Source organism: Bactrocera dorsalis, chromosome 2 (assembly GCF_023373825.1).
Source record: "Bactrocera dorsalis isolate Fly_Bdor chromosome 2, ASM2337382v1, whole genome shotgun sequence".
Classification (NCBI taxonomy): domain Eukaryota; kingdom Metazoa; phylum Arthropoda; class Insecta; order Diptera; family Tephritidae; genus Bactrocera; species Bactrocera dorsalis.
This window is the reverse complement of record NC_064304.1, coordinates 86,270,310-86,295,496: the sequence shown is the minus strand read 5'-3', so window position 1 is coordinate 86,295,496 and position 25,187 is coordinate 86,270,310. Positions and strand designations below refer to the sequence as shown.

Sequence of the window (25,187 nt, the reverse complement as noted above, 5' to 3'; positions counted from 1 at the left end):
TTTTAACCCTGAGATCCCAAATTAACTGGAATTGTTTCTAAATAACAAACAAAAAAGGCAATGAAATAAAAGATATTATTGAGTATCTGAACCTACGTTGGTTCCACAAAAATTACGCCACTATAAAAAGAGCCGATTTTAGAAATAGAATTTCTGAACCTTCAAGCAGAAGTAACAGTTTATATCATGGAGAGTAGATTAAACATATATACATATGAGCAATTGGAATTCCTGTCCCTTTCTCTTCTTTACGCCCCTGAGAAAAATTAGGAAGTTCCTTACCAAGACCTCGACAGCCAACTTAAATTAAGTTACAAATTATGTAGCACTCGGAGTTTAATTCCCAAAAACTGCGCGCCGTCAAGTATACCAGAAACATTTATCTTTAATGAATACCCTTATGCTTTGCTTATACGCACAGATACACACATATTCTCATGCAAGTGTTCTTCTTCGTCGACTCGGTTGTGGCAATCAGCAGCACGCATAAATATTAATTTAATTGAATATTTTGCTTATCTTGTTAAAGTGATAAAATTAAATGAACTTTTATAAGCTTAAAATTATTATTGGCGAGTTCGCAAAATTGCGCCTGTGTGTGTGTGTGTATGTGTCCGCTATGGAAGATAAATAAATGAATAATCGAAATCAATGATCAAATACAAATTTCTATGAAAGTCCTTAAGAGAACTTAATGAAAATATTGAAATCAATACCCGAAAGTATTTTAGAATTTTATTCACACATACATACATACATATGTAAAAACGTAAATATAATTACATATATAGTATAGGGATATATTCCGCATTTCACATAAGATGTTTTAAAAGTTAATAATAGATTGACAAACCCTTCACTGAGCCTAAGAAAATAAAATATTCGAGAAGTATAGTACAATATGTCAGCAGATTATTGAAAGTCGACAGTTTCGATCTGAGCAGTTGAAATCATTGTTGGAAGCTCTCGCTAATTTTCCTAATGAAAATTTGGCACCTGTTTAAGCTTCAGATCTGACACTTATTATTTGAAAAATATTCTCCGTAAAAAGTTTGACAACTCATAAGGTCTCATTTCCAGCTGAGCTGCTCTCTAGAATACAAATATTCCAGACTTCTTTGCAACTGCTTGACGCTGGCTAAAAATAAAGAATACTATTTTTTTTTTTTAATTTTCAAAGCTTTTTGTGAGACGTTATTAAACACATACTTGAATAAAGCTTTCCGAAAGCTCTAGGTGGAACGTTAGCGTGAATAATTTCAAGAAAACTTAACAATTTATAACTGAGATAACTATCAAATGACTAGAAAAGCAAAACATAAAAAAACTAGCATTTACGTTGCACGCAGCTTCCGAATGTTTTCTGGGCTAACACAAACAACTTGAAATCTTCTTTCTAAACAAAAGCGCAACATATGTATTTGTGCAGCAAAAATATTTATTTAATTAACTCCATATTCAAATTTTATATAGAAAGCTGTGAATAACTGGCCACGAACAATAAATTTATGACAAAAGAGAAATGCAAATAGAATTTAGCAGAGCTTCGAGCTTTTTATTTATCAATTAAATTTGCATGTCTCAAATTGAATGGAAAATATGAAGTATCATCAAATTGTTTAATAAATTTTTGTTTTTCTTCCCGCTGACAACTCTTTACAGATTCGAAAATTTGGAAGGAATTAGCTTCAATGCAACCAGAACAACTAAAAGCAAAAACAAATGCAAATTAAATGGATTGATTAAAGTTTAAAAAACATGATTAATATTGACACAGTGTTTTAAAATAATGCGCACAAATAAGGAAGAGCTAAGTTCGGGTGAAACCGAACATTTCATACTCTTGAAACTTGCAAGGATTAAAGCCAGGGACACAGGTAAAGAGGGCTTTTCAGTTTTATGGGGTCTAGGGCGAGTATTCAACTGATTTTACACATCCTAAACACAGAGATGCACCATTAAGTTATTAGAAAAACACGGTCTCTCAATTTAATGGAGATAACTCACATATTGGCCTTATATGTGCGGTATGCAGTCACACGGTAGTACAAAATCTTTATATGAGGCATAAGGGCGCTCAGAGAAGCATTAACTCGATTCAACCCATTTTTGACACACATAGATACTATTATCAGGAAAGGTTTCTCTTTGAATTTTAATTATATATCTCACATATTGACCGATATTTTCGATAAAAGTCAACTATAGACACTGAAGTCCGCATATACGGTATCTAGGCGCTTTAACAGTTTTTGTTGAATTTGAAAAATTTTGGTTGTAAGGTGGTATAGTCCCGTGCTTGATTCGTTTACTCGAAAGAAAAATATCAAATGGAATTTAAAATTTTGTTATATAAGAAGTAGGCGTGTCTATAGTACGATTTCGATGATGTCAGAGAAATATCGTGTACCATATATGGATTAAATCGGTCAGGCCGGTCCCGAGATATGAAATTTCACAATAAAGTAGGCGGTATTGACTCCATTGAAGCCTTCTCATGCCATCTCTTTTTCAAAATTTATGTCTTTGTTGTATTTAATTAAAGATTTATCGCGGTTTGAGTACTTTTTAACAGTACAGTATACGGAAAGTGAGCGGGGTATTCATCCGATTTCAACCATTTTCATACTGTGGGTAGAATATCTTATATTATATGAGCTAGACCATGTTTTTTTGTTCTAGCTTTCGTGGTTTGATAGGTATGTACTTTAAACTTATTGGATGGCGGAGCCATGCCCACTTTTGGAAAAAATTTTACTTACAGGTGCCGCTTGCTACTGCCATCCCCTGTGCCAAAATACAGTTCTACTTGTATAACTTAGTTTAGTGCTTAATTGTGGCACTCTGGTGAAAAAAACTATTATACTTTATAGCAACATGTTGCAAGAGTATAAAAACTTTTCGACCACAGAAGAGGTTGGCGTGGTATTAGCTTTATAAACTGAACTCAATGATTAAAGCCTAGATTAAATACAGTGTGATTTAAAAGCAATTTTTCGTGAAACACAATCTAATCCTCACCTGAAGTCGGTTTCGGGCGTAGCGCATAAATGTAGGCAATACTTTCGAGGCAATTTTTTTGATAAAAATTATTTTTTTATTAACATGATAAAAACAAAGAATTGAGCATAGAAGTCTTTTATTGAGAGTGAAAGGTTCTATTATTTATAAAACTGTTTTTTCTTTTGTTCTTTTCAAAAAAAAAACAAGGATAGGTATCGAATTAAGTAATCTAAATAATTTGCCTTAAAAAAATATTTTGAATGCATTCTGACTTCTGCTGAAGTCATAATATAAATAATATAATATATTAAACCGTTTTTTCACGTCAACAAAATTGATAAATAATATTCCTTTTCCAGCTTTAGGTACCTGTATATCTAACAGAAAAAATTTACCTAAAGTTACTGAAAAACTAAACAGAGGAGAATATGTTTTCAAGTGTAATTCATTTGGTACTTTGGCAGTGGTTTGGCAAGATACTACACAGGTAATGCTTCTAAGCAATTGCCATGAGGCTACAGTGGGCACCGTTCAAAGAAAACAAAAAGATGGCACCAGAGTTGATGTGACTTGTGGCGTAGATTTGGCCGACAAAATGGTTACCCTGTATGAACTAGACCGAAAGTCTGCTAAATGGTGGCGAAAAGTTTTCTTTCGACTTATGATGACATGCGCCGTAAATGCTTGGATTATCCAAGCGGAAACAAACCATCCACGTCAGAAAAGAGAACCGTTCTTGGGATTCTTGGTAGAGCTATCCGAATGCCTCATCGACGAAGGGAAAAAGAATGCGAAAATTCAGCGCAAAGTTCGAACAGGACCGGTCTCCGCATTGAAGAAAAAAATTAAACAAAATCTGGGAGATCATTTGCCACAAAGAACGAACAAGAGACAACGATGCGTAAATTGTGCTAAAAAGGGCAAAGAGAGCCGTACGAATCAGATTTGCATTGCTTGCAACTTGGCATTTTGTAAAAAATGTTTTACTCCTTGCCATCAGATATAAATAAAATGTCTTATAAGATAAAATTGAATATATAAACGACAAAATAAAATGAAATCGAGTGAATTTAAGTCTAGAATTTTTATTAATATTTTTGCATACAGATGGATTTGGGATTTTATCCCAGGACAATATCTCCTTTTAGGAATGCGCTAAAAATATATTATCAAATTACTTTTCTTAAAATAGCCAAAGGAGACGAAATAAAAACTTTCCTTTGAGATTGTACGTCACAAAAGTTCCCGTCCCGAAACGGTTAACAACTTAAGTGCATATTCTAATCTGCAGACTCAAATTCCAAGTGTTTCTAAGAGCAAATGCTTTTACTGCCATTTTTTATACTCTAAATATATGAAGTTTGCCACAAAGTTTGTAACACCCATAGGGAAACTTCAGCGACTACGTGGGAATATACATGACGAGCTCAGTCGACTAAACCGTGTCCGTCTGTCTATATATATGTGAGCTAGCCAGTTTAATTTCAGTTCATTAAATATCTACCTGAAATTTTGCAGTCGTCCTTTACTATCCAAGAACTTTCTCATTTGTAGGAATCGCCGACATTCGATTATTATACCATAAAGCTTGTGCAATAATTGAAACCGCTCGACTTTCCCAAGCGACATCGCTTCACTCTATGGGCTCTTGAAAAGTTCCAAGGAGATCCGACGCCAAACTTTGTTCAGAAATTAGGCCCGTTTCTAGCTCAATAGGTATGTAAACAAGCAAAATTGCCGCATTTAGGAAGAAGAGCAACCTGAAGAGATTCAAGAGCTGTCATTTCATCCAGGTCTATGGGCCGGTGGAATCATCGGTCAATATTTCTTCACTCTATATTTCGAAAAAGTTGGTTTAAAGTAAACGGCAGTTTAGAGTCCTCATCGATTGTTCTTCAAATCAAAGCTTTTACATATTCAAAAAAATAAAATTAAAAACCTAATTTAATTTATGAATTTATGCTTGTAAATAAAGAAAAAAATATTTTTTTGCCTCATCTCTAATTTACATTCAGAATTTCGGTGGCAGCGCTTACAAATTGTTTCACTTCCGATTTGATAAAATAAGAAAAAAGTAGAAAAAATATTTTATGCTAATAAGTCGGTGTGCATAAATAAGCCATTCTGCATAAATTTCGCTGGCCGAAGAGTCAGCAATTCATTTAACCTACTTTGTAGAGCGACCACATAAAAACGAAAGCATGTAAGCATATACTATTATGCCATAGACATATATACATGTGTATGTGTGTATATACATACATATATATTTAAATATTCTGCGGAAATCGTCGGTGAACGTGGGCGATTTGCCGAAATTGGACCCGTTTATTTAATTATAAAATTACTTGAAAATATATTTCTAGGTACTTATATGTGAATGTGTGTGTTGTCTATTTCCTACACACACACACATGTGGTGCATTTGTGTGCGTAAACAATTAAATCAGCCTAGCTTAAATGAGAAATGTGACCAATATTGTTGAGATTAAATTTTGCAATTTGTCGAAAGGAAGGTCAGCCTGCGTGCAACGGACGCAAGGGCTGCTGGCGGAGGGCGTGCCCCCGGGAGGACGGCAATGGGTTATAATGCCACCGCAATGTTTGACCATAAATATGTGCTCGTGCGAAATGCGAGTATCTATGAGTAATCGGTTTTACCGCTACACTCAACTCACCCCCTCTCTCAATTCATCGTTTTCTCCTGAATCCACGCTCGTTTTGGCAGTTGAAATAGAGATGCATGCGTTGTGTTTTGGTTGTTGCCGCAAAGCTCACTATTTTCGGTTGGAGTTTTCAATTAAAATGAATCACTGTACATTGGCTGGCGACGGGAGAGGGGCGGAACGTGTGCGGGTTAAGCTTGCAATGTGTGTTTTTGTGTGTGTGGCTGTGTTAGTTTATACGCGTGTGGTGTGGCAACAACGCTGATTGCGGATGCACACAAAGACCCACAGCCATTTATACATAACTGTGCATAGCATAAACCATAGTAAAATAAAGTCGTTTATCCGGCTGTGTGTGTGAATGTGTGTGTGCATACAATTTAAAACTGGCGAAGCAAAGTGATTTAAAGACACGCAGAGTTAACCGAGAAGAAAAATTAAAAAAACAAAAAAAACAGTTAAAATGTACTAAATTAAAAATATGGAAAACTACCGTTATTCGGACAAGTTGTAGCAGCAATATCACAAAAAGCAACAACAAATACAAAATTTCAAAAAAAAAGATACAATCAAAAAAACAAATTTAAGAAAAATAATAATAAAAAAGTACCGCTTTGCAGACAAGTTGCAACAGTGAAAACTAAAAATAGCAGCAACAACAACAACAGCAACGATCTTAAACATCTTTATTATAAAAGCCAAATATAAAAAAAATTAAATAATAAAGTACCGTTATACAAACAAGCTGTAACAGCAACAACGTATACAAACCAACAACAACAAAATATAAAACATACAAGCATAAAGATAAATTTAAAAAAGAATACATAAATAAATAATACATACAAAAGTGCCGCTATAAAGAAGAGTTTTACCAACAACAACAACAACAAGAGCATCTCAAGAATTTAATAAAATATACAAGTTAAACAAATTAAATAGAAAAGTACCGTTTGAAGACAAGCTGTAACAGCAGTAAAAAACAAAGCAACAACAACAACAAATTGTAAATATAAAGAAGAAAAACAAAAACAAATTAAAAAAAATATATACATATATATAAATAAATAATAATAAATGTACCGCTATGCAGAAGAGTTTGAACAACAACATCGGCACACAAAAATCAACAACAACAGCAACAAGAAAATCTCCAAAATGTAATCAAACACACAATTAAAAAAAAAAAAGAAATAGAAAAGTGTCGTTTAAAAACAAGCTGTCACAGCAACAACAACGAAATCTCAAAAATTTAATTCAAAAATATAGTATTTAAAAAATACAAAACAATACCGCTATATAAACAAGCTATAATAGCAACCATATACACAAACTAACAACAACAACAACAACAACGGAAATAAGCATAGCTATGTACAACTGTTTGCGTGCAGCGACAAAACCGCTCGTAAAGTAAAATCTAATGCGCTGTCATGCGACAACAAAGAATTGCAAAAACAACAAAAGTGCGGTCCGAAACAAATTCGAAAGAAAAAAAGTATGTAAATAAAAAAATGAATAATCACAAAACGGATAGTGCCATAAGAGGAAATGCCATAATAACAATATGAATGTGAAAATATGAAGGACAAATACAACAATAACAAGAGAAACAACGGCTCAAACACCTAGCAGAAGCCAAAAAGAAAAAAAGCACGAGTGAAAATACATACAACAACAAGCGGTGACACTAGCATAAACTAACTACAATGTGTACAACAATAAAAATCCAGTACGAGTGCAAGTAACAAGCAGCGACAGCAGCTGTGCAGCACTTTGCCAATGCCAGCACTATTTTCGCCTCCCTCTCACTCGCTCGCTCTCTCTGCCAGCTAACCATGTCCGCACACACAACTATCGAGAAAAATAATTGACAGGAAGTGAAAATAATAGAAACGGAAATACACTTTCGGTGTGCTCTTACTTACCTAGCTGCACAAAAGCACACAAGCACACGTACACGCACATCCACACATTTACATGCATCCGTATTAAGGTGCTGAGGTGCTGCTTGCATAATATGCACACACACACACACGCAAGCAAAAGCAAATTCTGGAGTTCGCAAAAGTGCGTTGGTGACAAAATTTATAAGTTGGACCAAAAGAGATAAGACGTTTGCTTATTTGGTGAAAGAATGAGGATATATAGTTTCTAATAAGCACACTATTTCAATTTTTTGTTGGCTGAAGTTTTCAAGGAATTTTGCATCTGAACACGTCATATAATTCGACGGTGCTTTCATGGGAATTCAAATTGGCGCCTAAGTTGTTATTATAAAGCAAAACAAGAAAAAATCTTAACTTTGTTTGCACCGAAGCTAGAAACCTCACGAAAATAGAGAACTTTCCATACAAGTACTTGATTTTGATCATTTAGTTTGTATGATAGCTATATGTTATAGTAATCAGATCTGAACAATTTTTTCGAATATTATAACATTGCGTTGGGCAATAATCCTTGCCAAGTTTCATGAAAATATCTCACAAAAAAAAAGGTTTCCATACAAACACTTTATTCCGATCTTTCAATTTGTATGACAGCTATATGCTATAGTAGTTCGATATCAGTGGTTCCAACAAATGAGCAGCTTCTGGAAGAGAAAATAACGTGCGCAAATTTTCAAGGCGATATACCAAAAATTGAGAGACTAGTTCGCCCATATACGGAAGGTTTTGTTTTTTTCTCTGCCAGTACTCTGTGTTTTTAGAATACACATGTGATCAAAAGCTTCGCAGAAGGAAAGCCAGAACTTATTGTCAAGCTAGTATTGATAGTTTATGCAACGATTCTAAAGATATTTCTTTTGTTCATACCACACAAAATTCTCGTATATTGACTTGTCATTACTTTGTGTAGGTAAGAGTGCGGCTATCTTGGGCTCAATTAACGCTGAACCGCCATTTTGATGTATACTGCATTGCTCGGTGGACCTTTTAAACTTGCTATCCCGCTTCATCGTTGATTTCCAAACATTTGGTGTTCTCAATGAATTTAGTAATATCCGTTGTGCTTTTTGCGGACAACCATTCATTTTGTGCCCGATGGGTTCTATGATCTGTGTCGAAATACATGGTTTAATATAACACTTTACTATATCATGGACTTATCTATAAAGAAGTATATCCATAAAGTCTTTGTATTTCATGGTATGGTAGTTGGCGCCAAATATATTTTGTAAACTCAAACTTTTGTAGAACTCCCTCTCCAGAAGTGATCTAGAACTGATACCCATATACTGAAATTATATAGGGCACACTCCTCCAACCTGCTGAATTGCAGTGAAAGCATAACGCCAGGAGAAGGCGAACCCGATTCCCTAATCGATGATGATGGAGTAGACGTTTCATTGCTCGACCATGAAGAACTTCGAATAGCAGTTACTTTTCTGAAGAACAACAAAGCGGCGGGGCCGATGGGTTGCCGGCTAAGAACGGCAGCGCAGAATTGATAAGATGCATCACCTTCTTTGCAGAATATGGTCGGACGAATGAAATTTAAGTATAGTCTTCGCAATTCACAAAAATGGAAAGCCCACAATCTGCACAAAATATGGTGCGTATCTGTATAGTGCAAAAAATTAAAGCCACCGTCAACTGGCTTGAATCTTATCAATGTGGCAATATGCCTAGAAAATCAACAACTGATCAGATAATCATCAATCGACACGTAAACCCGACTTGGCTCCCACGTCACTGTTAACTGTCATAACTTCGAAGTTGTAGATAATTTCGTCTATCTTGGAACCAGAATTAACAGCAACAACAATGTGAGCCTCTAAATCCAATGCAGAATATCTCTTGCTAACAGGTGCTACTTCCAATTGAGTAGGAAATTGAGAACTAAAGTGCTTTCTCTCCGAACAAAAACCAAACTCTGCAAGTCAGTCATCATCCCTGTCCTGCCATATGCGGCAGAGGCATGAACCATAGCAACACCTGATGAGCTGACGTTACGAGTTTTCGAGAGACGGGTCTGCGAAAGATTTGCGGTCCTTTGCGCATTGGCCACGGCGAATATCGCGTCCGATGGAACGATGAGCTGTACGAGATATACGACGACATTGACATAGTTCAGCGAATTAAAAGACAGCGGCTACGCTGGCTAGGTCATGTCGTCCGAATGGACGAAAATACTACAGCTCTGAAAGTATTCGACGCAGAGAAAGAGGAAAACCCGCACTCCGTTGGAAAGATCAGTTGGAGAAGGACCAGGCTACAGTTGGTATGTGAAGTTGGCGACAAATTGCGAAAGGAAGAAACGACTGGCGCTTTGTTGTTAACTTGGCTGTAACGGCAGAGTCTACGCTAGTAAAGAAGAAAAAAATAGCTTTGCAAGGACTGAAATAATATATTTCTACAGCTTACTCTTTTAGCTAAGTTGATCGATACAAGTCACAAAAGTTAACGAAACAATCTAAGAATTGCGGCTTATTCCGCTGTTACAAGTACATTTAAGTTATGTACGAGTGCAGTTTTTCGTAAATTACTTTATTAATGCCAATTGGGTGAGTACCTTTACTTTTGTGGCAGCCTGTGAGCACACAATACACAAATATGTACAAATATATGCAGCTCGTTTGGCATTTCCAACAATTTGTTACACAACCGAAGTACTTGCTTTGCATAACTGAACAAATATGCCGTTATCTTTCGCCACAGTGTGCGCAATAAGTGTGTGCACACACCACGGCGACGACGACGACGGACCAGCACTTTGAAGGCCATCAAGTCAAAAGTTAGCAACAACATTTCTGGGCGCTTTCAATGAAATTGCAATTCAAATATTTTTGACAACTGTGCACATATTATTTTTGGGGAGCATTTTTAGCGTTTTATTTCCTTATTATAACGGTTATTATTATTATTATTTTTGCATAGGCAAATATTCGCCACTTGACGAGCTGCTGCCTTGAGAGGTTTTGCACTGTTTCAAGTACGCTGGCGACTGCATGCAAATGTTGCTCTGTCTGTGTATGTGTATGTGTGTATGAGACTTTACGTGAATTCGTATTTGCTGGTGTGTGCGTGCGTGTAGTTGCAGGCGTGTGTTTGAATTTGTACAAGTATTTACCGTCAAAAAAGTGGGCGGTCGGCGGCAAGCGGGCGCGGAGTTGCCAGCAAGTAACAAATGTAACTAAGTATTTACTTAAAACTTATTTGGGTGTGCGTTTATGTGTGTGTGCCATTATGCGCATGTGTATGTGTATGTGTAAATATCTATGTTTGCGTGTGTAGCGCAGCGGGAAGCGCCGTAGAACTAACTCTCTAAATATTTTCGTGCAATAAACTGGCATTTACATATATACTCTTGTGTGTGTGTGTGCACCATATAACTCGTTACAAATGTTACAAATGCAATTTTCTATGACTGCACGCAGTCTGCGCACAAGTTATCGAGCTGTTCAAGCGCGCGCCACCACGGCGGCGAGGTGACGAAGCAGCGAAGAGGCAGCAGCAGCAGCAATGCTTGAGTGCGACTTGCAGGGCTGCTGCCGAGACAGCTGAGCCGGAGATTTTGTTGCAGCTTCAGCTTCAGCTTCTTGCTGCCGCTTTGCCGTTGCGGCTGCTCCAGCTGTGGCAGCAACTACCTGCCGCCTTACGACTAGCAACAACAACAGCAAAGAGCTACCTTCGCTACCTGGACTACCTTTGTCTGACTGTTTGCATGCTTGTGTGTATGTGTATATAACTGTATCCACTACTTGGACTTGAATTGCTTCTACTCTCCTACTTTTTCTTCTTCTCGCCTTCCTGCGCGCTGCCGCTCGCTGCCTGCATTACGTTGGCTTGCTTTCTTGACGTTAAGTGCATTTCCTACTTTCACAAAGAATTCTCCAGGCGCACTAACACACATACACACAAACATGTCATTCGTAGCAGCGTATGTAATTATATATTTTACGCTTGAATTTTTCTTACCAGAACAAGCAAGCACACACACACACTCACCATATATGGAAACACTCCTTGAGGTAGTCCGTAGAGCCAAATGTTCACACGCATATACTCGTATAGTAAATGCATACATACATATGTGTGCCAGTGTTTGTATGTTTTATCGTACCCAGCGAGTAAAATTATTCGCAATTTTTAGAATATTTCGCAGATTTGAATAAATTTTCAGGCTGAAATGGCTGCAATTCTACAAAAGTCCAATAAACTCTAACTGCGAAGCCTTTATTTTATTACTAGTGAATATAGATAAGGACCCAGTTATTTTTTCAGTTATTTTTCGGTTAATTTTTCGATTATTTTTTCAGTTATTTTTTCGGTTATTTTTCGATTACAATACAGTTACATATTTCAATAAACCAATTTTGCCTAATTTTTTATAATTTTATAAATTTTAAATAATAGTGTTACTGAAAGTTAAAAAGGGTAGCAGCGAACCCGTTTGACAGGACTCAGTTATTTTTCGGTTATTTTTTCAGTTGTATTAGTTATATCAGTTATTTTTCCGTTATTTTTTCGATTATTTTTCGATTACAATACAGTTATTTCAATAAACAAAATTTGCATAATTTTTATATTTTTATAAATTTTAAATAATAGTGTTACTGAAATATCTTTTTTTTGAAATATATTTTCCAATACCGATAATGAGTACATATATATATTCCAGTACAAGTGAGGTTATCTCGAAGTAATACGATTTTATTTTTTTATTATATTGAGTAGAAATATGACGTATAATTTTTATTATAATAGCTCTGTTTTAACATCTTAACATTATTATTTTGTTAACATTTCATCAATTCGACAAAAATGATGCAATATATCACAGCAAAAAGCTAGCTAAAGCTTTGAAAGATGGGCTCCTGAGAAGCTTCGTTTAGAAACAATAATACTAGCATCTAGCATTTAATAATACCATATACTAAATCTCATAATTATTATCGGCCTATGAAAGTAACTTTTCCAGAGTAAAGCTGAGCTTTTGAATGAAATTTCATAAATAGAGAAAGCTCAATGAAAGCTATTTATATACATAAATAGCTGTGTATTGGGTAACGTTTGATAGTTCTGTTTTTATTGACTTTCAAACGCAAACTCATAAAATTTAATAAAAAGAAGGGCGTAACTTAGGACTTGATTATGATAAAGAGCTTTTTGAAAAAGATGGCGTGGCCACGACGTCTAATGTGTTTAATGTGCGTATCTCTCAAACAGTTCAAAACAAAATAACCAAATTCCCTCAGCAAAAATTGTATTAGAATCCCTACCAACAGTGTGAAAATTACTGAAATCGGTTAATAGTCTCTCTCACTCTCCTTATAACGGCATTATTAAAAACGACTAAAAACGTGATAAATAATTAACCAAAAACTGTGAAGATATTAAGTCTTACCACCGAGATGGCATTAGGCAGCTTTATAAAAACCGGTCAAAATTAGTCGATGGGCGTGGCACCGCCCACCTTTTCGTGAAATCTCATGTCTCGGAACCCGTTAGACTGATTGCGACTAAACTTAGCATGTGTCATTCCTCTCATATTCCTATTTCAAAATTTAAAAAAGTCAATTTTATTATCTCACTTCGCGTTATACAAATCAGGAAGTAATTAATATATCGGAATACAACTTTGAACGAATAGTGCCTTTGAAGTGTATGACCAAAAATTGTTCAAAACCTTCAAGCTTCTACATAACGAATACGCGGACCTTAGTATCTACAAAAAAAATTCAATCCGCAGCTTTGAAATTTACTCCTAAATATCGGTTAGGAATTCATCGATATTTTATCGATATACTCGTATCAGTAACTTACTTAAAAGTCAAGTAATTTCTAAGAGCGGAAGAAGCTGTTAGATGATCCATAAAATTATGCAGTTTTCTTAGACCTCTTCGTATATCAAGCAGGAAGTGCTTAAGGGATTCGAGGCTAAATATTAATTGGTTTTTATTTCCTTAATAAATGTATATAAAAACTTTGCTAAGCGTAACTATCTGAGCCCATTTAGTTAAAATATTCCCTTAATGACTGTTATATAATCTTACATGATTTAAATTGAAATGGTTCTACTATATATTATATATATTTAGTATAGGTATATGCTAGGATTCAGCTCAGTTTTAACTCAAACTTTCATTTACATTCAAAACGCTCTTCTTCTTCTTTACTGGCGTAGACAGCGCTTACGCGGTTATAAAGGATAAAGTCATGTGTAGAATTTCACGCAAGTGAGGAAAATTCTCTGAGCGCCATTCACTTGGGAGTGGCCAGAAACAATTCTTTCACATATGGCTCAAGCAGCTCACGACTTTCGGTTTTAGACGACGTATCCTCTGGTTTGCCAAAAATATTCGATTGAAGGCGAGGTAAAATTAGAAGGCGAAATATCCCAACAGCAGGTTTGGGCGCTGAGTTTGGGACTGGCCAGGTACAAGATAGACAAGAAGAAAACAGCCTCGGATGATCCCAATTTGAAGAGTCGAAACGCTCACTCTGATAAATTTGAATTTCAACAAAGTCTGCAGTCTGTTCATATAATATTATGCACATGGAGCTTCTTCTCTTGTTTGTGATCGTTTTCCATTACAATTATTGCGTCCATAGGACTAAAGCTGCTTCTGAACTGCTGCGAGATTTTAGGGGAACCGATTGTTATAAAGAAGTATACATGCATAGTGGAAGGTTCGCCATTGGTTGTCGAGAGCCAATCACTTTTGTTAGTAGTTGGAAGACACCAAGGGATTAAAATAATGCACTTTGCAATAGCATGATTTGGTTAACAGTAAAGCCAATACTGTTATTTACGAGGTAGGTTGAATTTGTAGCATATTTTCTTTAAAAGTCGTTGAAAGAGTAGTTATAATTATACTACCCAAGAAGCCTATTCGGAAAAAGTGTTGAGCTTAAAGTCTAGTTAGGCACTTCTAATAACGATTATTGGGTATTGTTATAAAATTAACATAAAACTCAGTTTTACATTAGACTTTAAACTCATGTTTTATATATTTTCTTTACACATGGATCTTAGGGAGCTAATCGTAGTTGGATACGAGGTAGGGTATTTCTTCAAAAGTAAAGTTAGTTTTACAACTCCTCTCGGTGTTATAAGATTATATTAACAGTGATACTGAGAATTTAGGTTGGTCACATCTTAAGGGATTAAATACAATTGGAATTTTCAAAACATCGATTTTTTTAATTTGATTTTCATAATGTACATATATTCAAGAATACACACAGAAAATCTCATATCGTTTCGGTGTATATTTTCGAAGTTACACGCAAATTTGAATAGGCGTTTTAGAGTGCTTGGAAGTGCGTCGTTTTTCTCAAAATGTTGTTTTCAAAGTCCGTGACCAACCTTACTCGAAAGCGGCTAAACAGTTTAGTCTGAAATTTTAACATGAACCTTTTAAATAAAAATGATTTTTTAGAGGAACTCCCTGAAATCAGCTGTAGTAGTTTTCCAAATTAATATTTTTACTAACACTAATCCTTAAAATATAGGTAAAAGATACCAAAATACAAAGTAAACAGGACTTGAAAAAAAAGAGAACAAATGTTTTTTTTCGGCAAAATCAATTTATTTTATTCAAAATAGTCTCCTTCTGCTTCAATACAGCTTTCTGCACGGTCCAAAAGCATGTCGAACGAGTGTTTTAGCTCGTTGGCCGGTATGGCCGCCAGTATGCCGGTGCAAGCCTTTTGAATGGCCTCTACGTCTGCATAACGCTTTCCTTTCATGGGCAAATGCATTTTTCCGAAAAGGGAGAAGTCGCACGATGCCATATCAGGTGAATACGATGAGTGGTTAATGGTTAAAATGTGATTTTTGGTCAAATAATCGGTCACTAACGTCGATCGATCTGAGCAATTTTTGGTCGTCAGTCAATTTGTGCGGAACAAACCGTCCACACACCTTTCGTAAGCCCAATGTTCGGTCAAAATGTGATAAATCGATGTTTCGAAGATGTTCAATTCCATTTCCATGAATTTCAATGATTATTTTGGCTGATGAATTCACGCACAGTTTCGATGGGAATTCCGGTGATCACGGATTTTGATTGGCCCACATGTTAATCGTCATTTATTTATGTCCTCACGACCACTTTGAAAACGTGGAAACCACTCGTGCACTCTGCTACGGGATAGGCAATCATCGTCATAAACTTGTTTCATCAATTAAAAGGTTTCGGTAAAATTTTTACCAATTTTGAAACCAAATTTAATGTTGGATCTTTGTTCGAATCTAATTTTCGCACCGATAACACAAAAATACTGACACTGAAAACGCAATAACTTCACTACCAATCCATGGAATGTTATGAAGTTCTCACTGGACAATCGGTAGAGATAGCATATTCTAACGCATCAGTTGACATGTAAATGGTGCCATCAGGGGGCACTAGATTCAAAAAGTCCTGCTTACTTTGGAACGCACCTTGTATATGCAAGATTTTCTTAAGAATAGTTTTCTCAGAAAAAATTCTGAAAAAATCTCTTCCCACTACATATACGTAACCACTTAACTTATCCCAACAAGTTTCTGTGAAATTCAAGACCAAACATTTCATAGTTCAGCACTTTCAGACTATTTTCTTTCGATGGTAATTTTTTTTTTAATTAATTTTAGCCTGAAATACAAAGTAGAATATTTTGACGTGAGCTTCAAACAAATGGCCTCAGCTTTATTGATTCCAGAAACAGTTTTCCAGACCCATCGTTAGGCACTTTACCGCGAAAAATTTCTAATTCTCACTGTTTGAAATAATGTTTTAGTACTCTTCTTTTCTTTTAAGTAAGTAATATTAAGTTAATGTTGTTGTTGTTGTGAAAAAAATAATTTTCAAATAATTGCAAGAAATCTGCTTAACTCACGGTAATTTTCGAATAAAAATCCCAGTTTGTTCCGGTTGTGTGGGAACGATAAAGCGGTGTAGTGGACTAGCGGTAGCCAACAATTATATAAGGTAGGAGCGGTTACAAAGTATCAATAGAATTCTCAATAGATTCTAGTCGCAATTGAACAACTTTGTAAACTGACTAACTCGCTTCTTTGCAAGGTCTAGCGAAGTTCAATAGTAAGTTGTAAATGCTTAAGAGCAAACGCTGGCGTTTGACAGTCAAAACTACTCTTCAGTGACTTCAAGGAAGCTGAAGATTCCTTGATATGTGACGACAAATTACGCCAAAACCCCATAGATCAGAGCACCCCTTTCCGTTATGACGTGCACTAACTTATCAGTCAAAACTTTTGAGCAACACAAATGAGTCCTGATTGCGGCATCTCTAGAAGGGCAGCATATTTGGCTTAATATGTGCGTGTTTGGCTGTAAGCATATGTTTGTCTACCTACACGGCTATATAAATGTTGATTTACGAGTATGTGGCATATTTATGTGGGGTGTATGTGTGTGTGTGGGTTTGCTTTTGGTAGCTCAGCGCACTCACCATTAAACTCATTCATTTACACTTGAAGTTTTTAATTACCGTCGCTATGATGTACGAGCCGTGTGGGATTGATGCTGCTACCGGGCTTCATGGCAAGCGTGCTGTTTGTTGACGATGTTTTTGTTGTTGTTTTATATTTTTTTTGTGTTGTTGTTGCTGTTGCTTTCACTTCGTTATTATTTGCTTTTCGAGAAAACAGTGAGCAGTTTTTGTTATTATTTTTGTTGCTTTTTCATATTAATTTTTCGTTATTGTTGTTGTTAATTTTTTTTTTGTTGTTCTTGCAGTTGATATTTTAGACGTGCTACCACGACCACCGAGTTTCTTGAGATGCCAACGTTGCTGCACACACTAACACGCTTACTTATGTTGTTGTTTATTCATATATATGTGTGTATGTCACACATCTATATATGTGTGTGTGTGTTTGTGTGACTGTCTGCCGACTCATTCACCGTTTGGCGCACGCTCACCGCACTCACACGCTTACGTATGCACTTGCTCGTATGTGGCAGCTTCTTCGTCGCTCGTCGCTTGCCGCTCGCTTTGGCTGCCGCGGTAGGCAGTTGTTTAACGCTCGTTTTCCGCCTGCATGCGCCAACAACAAGCGCCACAAATACACAATTCTATATTCACGTGCACTCAAGTGCTTGTTATTTTATTTCATGTGGTTCGGTGGGTGGGTGACGGTGTGTGTGTGTGAGTGTGTGTGCCGTGGTGAGTTTGCACTTGTGAAATTTCACTTTCTGTTGGCGCATTACGCGAACACACACATACATACATACAAAGTTTTCCTTTGCGTTTCTCCCTTTGTAGCACTATTGTTTTTGTTGTCGTTGTTGGTCTTTAATTTCGTTGCTTTTGATTTTTGATTTGCGTTTTTCAGTCGTTTCGGTTTTTTGCTTTCGCTTTCGTTTTAGTTGCTCTTCGCTGTCGTTTATACACTTGTGTTAATTACATTAATTCCTTTTTCTGGTTTGTTGGCAACACTGTCATTCAAAAGTTTGCCTACATGCAGTAATTACAAAAGCTGTTGTTGTATTTAATAAAATAATATTACTCACTTTGCAAGTTTTATGCAAAAAAAAAAAACAAATACTTAACGTTGGTGAATATATGTACATATATACATTAGAGTAGGTAAATTAGAGTGGATCATAATAACCGATTTTTTTTTTCGCTCAGTTCACTGAAAATTTGGCTGAGCAGTAAATTTGCTACAAAGCTATAAGTTTTCTGATTTATAATGATATTATATTATATATATATACTCTTGCAACTTGCAAGCATCAAGGCCAGGGAAATACCTTACGATGTAAACCGTGAACCAAAGGATCGATATTCAAGCAATTTTATATATAATTTAAATTTTATGTATACATAGTTGCGGGTGATATGATCGAAAATCTTGATGTTAGTTATATGGTGGCTAGGTCAAGTTTGCTCCTGATTTTATCCATTTTATTCAAAAAGATACTCTGTTATGAGTACAACAAGCTCTCTAATTTTCATTTAGATAACTCACATATTGGCCGATATCTGTGGTATAAAGTCATCAGAAAGTTCGAAAATCGTTATATTGGGTATATCGGAGCTAAGGAAAGCATTGACGCGATTTAAACCATTTTTGACACAGAGCTATACCATTGGAATACGGAAGAATAATTCCTGAATTTAAATTAAATACCTCACACATTGCCCGATATTTGCAGTTCAAAGCCAACTATAGGTACTGGGGTCCACATATTCGGTACCTAGGGACTTCAACTGTTTTTGTTGGATTTGAACAAATTTTGGTCATAAAGTGGCATAATCAAAGGGCATAATTTGTGCAAAATGATCATCCTGTTATTTTAATTACTTCTTGATTTATGTACTGGAAAAAAAGAACCAGAAGAAATTTAAAATTGTGTTATATCGGTTGGGCAGGTCTCGAAATATATGATTTCATCTAAAAGTGGGTAGTGCCACTCACATCATTCAATTTGTACCCCGGCTCCTATTAAGCCCCTCATACCATCTCGAGTGTAAAATTTTATGTCTCTGGCGTATTTAGTTATCGACTTATCACGTTTTTAGTAGTTTTTAACAGCACCGTTATATGGAGAGTGCGCGGGCATATGGTCCGCTTTCATTCGTTTTCACACTATCGGTTGGAGTTCATATAGGATTTATCTTGAGCGGTTGTTTTGGCTTTGCGGGCCATGCGCACTTTTAAAAAAGTTTTGAATCGCAGCTACCCCTTGCCACTGCGAACCTTTGTATCAAATAACACTTCTATATCTTAATTTAGTTATGTTTTTCTTTAATGGAGTTTATGGGAGTGGCAGTGGTACGATTACACCTATCAACGAACTCCGCACTACTATTTTGCCAAGGAAATAAACAAAAAATAGAAAACAGTAAGGCGTTGGAACTTTCCTTTACAATCAAGAGCTCATAGTTGGATAGGCTTTCTTAGAGTTGACTACCATGCAACTTTTCAGAGAACTAAGCGAAAGAAAATATTGTCCTTGAAAATTGTCAGGCATGCATTAGAGACATGAAGAGAGGTCGACATCTCTCGCGTGCCCGTATGAATGATTTTGGTGAATATTTTGGGCATGAAACGCGTTCTTGCTTAACTCATCACGATAAAACTGATTTCTTTTTTCAAAAAGGGTAAATTGTGACCGAATTTAAAGCCAAAAACGCAATGAATACCATTGACCAAACACCGTATTCACCGGATTTGCCTTCGTGTTATATTTTCCTGTTCTGTAAACCGTGGAACCCGTTTTCAGTCGATCGAAGAGAGAAAACAAAATTCGCTGAACTGAAGGCTTTCCCAAAAAGTTTGAGAACTGAACAAGTAACAGTTGGGCGATGAGTGTGGAACCGTCCACTTTTAGATAAAATCACATATCTCGGTATCCGCTTCACCGATTTAAATCTAATTTGGTACATGACATTCCTTTCACATTCTTATGTTACAGTGTAAAAATGTGCCAAAGCGGCTTCTCATACAGCGAATTTAATTCATTCACTTTACTGAACATAAATCAAGAAAACAAATTCAATCAGCAAATAAATTTGCACGAATTATACCTCTAAACTATGCCACCTTATGCGGAAAATTGTCCAAATCCAACTAAAACTGTTCAAACCCTAGGTACCGAATATGTGGATCCCAGTATGACTTTTGACCGAAATATAGGTCAATGTGTAGGATATAAAATTGAAATTCAGACTGAATCCTCTCCTGAAAATAGTAATTCTGTGTATCAAAAGTAAGGTCAATACTTTCCTGAGCCCCCATATACCTATAATAATATAAAGATTTTCGAACTTTCGGATGACTTAATACCGCATATATGTATGTATATATTGAGAGAGCTCGTTTTACTCATAATAGTGCATGTTTGTGCATAAAATAGATAAAATAGGGGAAAAACTCGATCTAGCCCCTATATAACTAGCATCAGGATTTTTGAACATCCCGCTTATTTTATTCCATATGATTGGTGATGGTTGCTTAATGAACCCCAGAGAATATTTTGTTAGTAAGTGGCATATTTATGGTATGTAGTATTGGCAAAAATAGATAAAATCAGGTCGATAAGATATGTACAAGGAGCGTTCCAAAGTAAACAGGATAAAAAAAAAAACAGAGAAAATGTTTTTTTCGGTCAAATCATTTTAGTTTATTCAAAATAGTCTTCTTCTGTTTCAATATAGCTTTTGGCACGGTCCAAAAGCATGTCGAAGGAGAGTTTTAGTTCGTTGGCCGGTATGGCCGCCAGTATGACGGTACAAGCCTTTTGAATGGCCTCTACGTCTGCATAAGGTTTTTCTTTCATGGGCAAATGCATTTTTCTGAAAAGGAAGAACTCGCACGGTGCCATATCAGTTGAATACGGGCAGTGGTTAACGATTAAAACTGATCGGTATGACGGTACAAGCCTTTTGAATGGCCTCTACGTCTGCATAACGTTTTCCTTTCATGGGCAAATGCATTTTTCCGAAAAGGAAGAACTCGAACGGTGCAATATCAGGTGAATACGGGTAGTGGTTAACGATTAAAATGCGATTTTTGGTCAAATAATCGGCCACAAGGTGTCCTTTGAATGTTGGATTCTGAGCAATTTTTGGCCGTCAGTCAATTTGTGCGGAACAAACCGCGCACACACTTATCGTAAGCCCAAATGTGCGGTCAAAATGCGATAAATCGATGTTTTGCAGATGTTCTATTCTATTTCCATGAATTTCAATGATGATTTCGGCTGATTTTTGATGAATTCACGCACAGTTTTCCGATCTCCGGTGATCACGGATTTTGATTGGCCCACATGTTGATCGTCATTTAACCACTCGTGCACTCTGCTACGGGATAGGTAATCATCATCATAAACTTGTTTCATCAAATGAAAGGTTTCAGTTAAAGTATTACCAATTTTGAAGCAAAATTTAATGTTTGCTCATTGTTCGAAGCTCATTGTCGCAACGATAATACAAAGATACTGCCACTTAAAACGCAATAACTTCACTTTCAATCCATGAAATGTCATGAAATTCTCACTGGACAATTGATTGAGATAGCAGATTCTAACGCACCAGTCGACTTATAGATGACGCCGCTAGAAGGCGCTAGATTCAAAAAGTCCTGTTTACTTTGAAGAACACCTTGTATTTCTAAAATTGCTTAAGTTCCGATCCTCTGGTTGACGATTTGCGCCTTAAGGAATTACCCTGACTTTGATTCCTGCACCCGACTTTGATTCCTGCACCCGAACTTATCCTTCTTACTCCCCACTTGTTTTTGTAATTATTTCGATTAATTATTTAAAATTCAAAATAAAATATGTGGCAACTTTTGTTTTTAAAAACATTCCCCTGAACTATAAATTCAAGCGTTTTTCAATTTTATTTTTCCTTTTCTTCAACTTTCAGCAACCCAGCTAATATGTTAAACTCTTGTTCTCTGATTGAGTTGCCACACTTGTATTATATTTTAATTTTTTAATTTTTAAGTTTTAACAATATTTTATAAAGTAATGCACATTTGTACTAAATATATTAAGTAAATATTATCAGTGTACTTAATTAATATATGTATACAAATTTTTTGAGGCTGGCAACCTTGTGTTGAAATTGAAATATGTTTTTCGAGTTTTTAAACCATGAAAGCCCTGTACATTATATACATTTTTAAATTTTGAGAGATATAATAAGGTGGCAACATCAAAAATCACAATTTTGATGGCAAATTAACTTAAGCAGCTGATCTTTTTTTTGATGTTTTTATGGTTTTATATTCAAGAATATGCTTGTAAAATAATTGCGGGTGCCAACCTTGTTTTAACATTAAAATATATTTTTCGAGTTTTAGAATTTCTAAAATTGTACACATTTTATTTCACATATTTTTAAATTTTAAGAAAAATTAAGCTGGCAACACCAAAAATAATCATTTTGTAGACACACCAAAAGCGTAGCTTTGACATTTTAATTTTTGAATATTTTCATAGTTTTATATTTAAATATAAATGGCAACATTTGCTTATATATTGTACGCTTTCGAACCAGAATGTTCCGACTTTATTCCAAAACTGATTTTAAAGTATTTAACGAAATATTTTCACTTTTCAATTTTTTATTCAATTTCCTGGTCTTCACTGTTCATGTTTCATTCATTCCACTCTTTCATTCACGCTGCTGCTCGTAGTATTTTTATTGCATTTTTGTTTTTAAATTTTCTTTCCGCTTGCGTTTCGTTTAAAACCGTATTTACTTTTGCCACATCTTTAATGCCGCGCTTTAACACAAACAACTGTAGCATTCGCCGTGGCGGCTGCAACTGATGGCCGAGTTGGCGGTTTTGCCCGAAGAAGGCAGCAGCGTTGCACCAACAAGCATACAGCCATCGGCGCACCAACGCCCCGACGTTGGGTCAAAAGAGTTGTGTTGGCTTTGGGGCACAGCAACAACACACTGGCTGTTGCGAGCAGAATAAAAGCAATGTAAACACACTCACGCACACACACAAACACGCAACGAAGAATGTTGCAGCAGCAATAAAGGTATGTTGTGTGCAACGAAGTAGCGTTTCAGGCGCACGAGGTGGCGTATCCCTTTTGAGCAGAGTCGTCGAGAAATGCGCCTGCAACGCCAGCAACTTTTTTTCAACTCCGCTCAAACAATAACAATCGAATCGAGTTGGTGAACGACAAAGCATACAAGAGCGCAATAACAACCACAACAATGTAAAGAACAACAACAAAAACAATAAATATGTATGCCCAAACAAATTACCCAAGGTAGTCACGATTGCGAAATGTAAGCGTGCTGAAAAAAGCGTTCACGTCCGCGTACGCGCTCAAAATGCCGCAATGCAATGCTGATGACGGCGGCGCCGAGCTACACACATGCGCCACGTACAACCGTACAAAGCACAAATGTACTTTGCGCGCGCGTGTTTGTGCGCGCTCAATAAGCCACGTCTGCCGGTTTGCGCTGTGGCAAATCAAGACAAGCGACTAGACGCGGCTGATAGTTAAGCGGAAGAATCATAGTTGTTGTGGTTTTTGTTGCTGCTGACGCTACGTGGCCGCAATTGTTGATAACAAAAAAGTCGTAACAACAACAACAAACACAAGTTTCAAATTCCTCCGAAATCAATTGGTAGGGAGGAGAAGGTGAGGCGGTCTATTTGCTAGTCAAACCGCCAGACAAGTCGACGGCGCGCAAACAAAATGCACAGCAATGCCGATGCTGCGGTAAATATTTTTTCAGCAATGGACGAATTGCGGGTACGGCGCGAGCCAGAGAAAGGAAACACAAATCATTCAAAGCAATGTTGGCGAAAGTAAATATAAAGAAGAGCTACGCAAAAATGGTGGCGCAAAAGCCTTCGCGTTGGGTTAAAAGCGCAAACGCGGCACTTGGCGTTCGCGGCCACCCGGCACGTTAATATGCAAATATTTGGTAGCAGAGCGCAGTTTTGTTTTTTGATTTTTCAAAACAATAGCGCGTCGCATCGCTATTTGGAATTGCATACAAATTTTTAAATTACAAACTACCACATCTTCGGTGCCGCGTCGCAAGAAAGCAAGCGTCCAACGCGTTTTCCGGTTCATATCCGCATGCACGTACACATACAGACAGACCGAAATCGCAAAAAATTGCACATTGAAATGCTAAACGCAATGCCTGATAGCGATAGGGACAGCGAAGTGCACGGTTCCTACCATCCAATGAACGAGCAAGGCGCGTGTGCGGCCAAAGCGCGCACTGCAACGCGGCAAACAGCTCCAATACACACACGCGCGCATTTGCATTGCACAAAAACTGTCAAATACAATTTGTTGCAAAAATGAAGCACTCACACATACACACACACGCACATACGCGAAGTAAAGTAATTCCCTCGTTCTGTCGTCGTTATTACATTTTACTCACACTCGTCATTAGACGACACACTGGCTTCGCTTTTACCGCACGCGTTCATTCGTAAATTTGCGAAGCGCCTTTCAAGCGTTTGCGACGCGCATTTTTATACTTCCACTACACACTGGATACTAAGCGACCACCAAGCGTGCTGCGAACCGATTGCGTGGACTCACTCTCAATAACTGATTTGCTGAGCTCACTGCAGCAGGCGGCAGGTTGTTGTTTGGCTACGAACGCGCTGCGCGAAGCTGGCAGTCACACGATTGCCAAACAGCGCTTCGGCTAAAGCAGCAGCCGAGCTATGGATTGGAGATGCTGCGAAAGTTGGGAGAGCGCTGGTGGGAGATAAAGGATGCTGTGTTGTGCTCTTGCTCTCTGCTTTGTAATTGTGATTGTTGTTGTGTTATTTAGTTTGTTGTTGTTAGTCATTGGTGGTAAACGAAGTTGGGTGCTTATAATTTGCTTTTGGTCGCATTGTTGTTAATTTTTTGTGTGTGTTATTTTACGAACGTTGCGTATACGCCGTGTCTCGCTGCCGCATTAACAGCGCCAGGAGCTAGTAAATGGCAGAATATAGTAGAAAAAATGTGCAGTTGTTCTCGTACTGTGCACTTAGAGAATTTCGAGTTGTTGCGGGTTTCAGTGAAACAGATTTTCTCGGAGAAATCTTTAATAATATATTCCA

At 36.7% G+C, this 25,187-nt stretch overlaps 1 protein-coding gene across 11 annotated transcripts in view; it reads right to left on the bottom strand.

The window, feature by feature from the left end:
- Positions 1-24,670, bottom strand: part of LOC105223353 (lachesin) — a 167,029-nt gene extending 142,359 nt beyond the window's left edge. For 4 of the 11 annotated variants that reach the window (XR_007421804.1, XR_007421805.1, XM_049449201.1 and 1 more), the window contains exons 1-2: positions 24,512-24,670; positions 17,075-18,104 (exon numbers count right to left, since the gene is read on the bottom strand). The gene's annotated coding sequence lies outside the window, so the exon portion shown is untranslated. Of the gene's footprint in view, positions 1-17,074; positions 18,105-22,537; positions 24,118-24,500 lie in introns of those variants that run through there. The other 7 variants (XM_049449202.1, XM_049449205.1, XM_049449207.1 and 4 more) reach the window with 7 other exon arrangements.
- Between the last annotated feature and the right edge of the window lie 517 nt (positions 24,671-25,187).